The sequence below is a fragment of the Chrysochloris asiatica genome, unplaced genomic scaffold, assembly GCF_000296735.1.
Source record: "Chrysochloris asiatica unplaced genomic scaffold, ChrAsi1.0 scaffold00013, whole genome shotgun sequence".
In the NCBI taxonomy this organism is placed as follows: Eukaryota; Metazoa; Chordata; class Mammalia; order Afrosoricida; family Chrysochloridae; genus Chrysochloris; species Chrysochloris asiatica.
This window is the reverse complement of record NW_006408531.1, coordinates 3,354,429-3,355,013: the sequence shown is the minus strand read 5'-3', so window position 1 is coordinate 3,355,013 and position 585 is coordinate 3,354,429.

Below are 585 nucleotides of genomic sequence, written 5' to 3'. Positions count from 1 at the left end.
TATACCCTGTAAGATTCCACCATCTATACAGGAGCCAGTATCATCTGCTACACATTACATAGATACCCAACACTTGCTAAGATTGCTCACAGTTGAGTAATAAGAGACATGAAAAGTGAAGGCTATCTCCAGATTACATCCACCAGGAGGCACCCAGTAAGCTTAATAATACAACAACATGTATTCATTTAATCATTGAAAACACATCTAACTATTGAAAATGTCCAAGAAACAACAAAAGATCTCAGCTCATGTCCAGAAACAGAAAAGAGTAACTGAGACAAATGAGCTGGAGGTAGACATAGACTTGCCATTAGAAGGAGAGCAGGTTTTGGATCTGCCTGAGAAGGAATTCTGGAGAATGATGTTGAGACACATCCAAAGGTTCCATAGAGGGGTGGAGGAATATAAGAAAGAAGTCAGGAAAGTGCTACAGGAGAAATCAAACAAGATAGATATAGCACTGGAAACAATTCAAAACCTGCAAAAAGAGGTCCAAAAGATTAATAATAAAATATCAGAAATGGACAATAAACTGAAAGGGCAAAGAAGTATAATTGAAGAGATGGAAGCCAGAAACAGCAA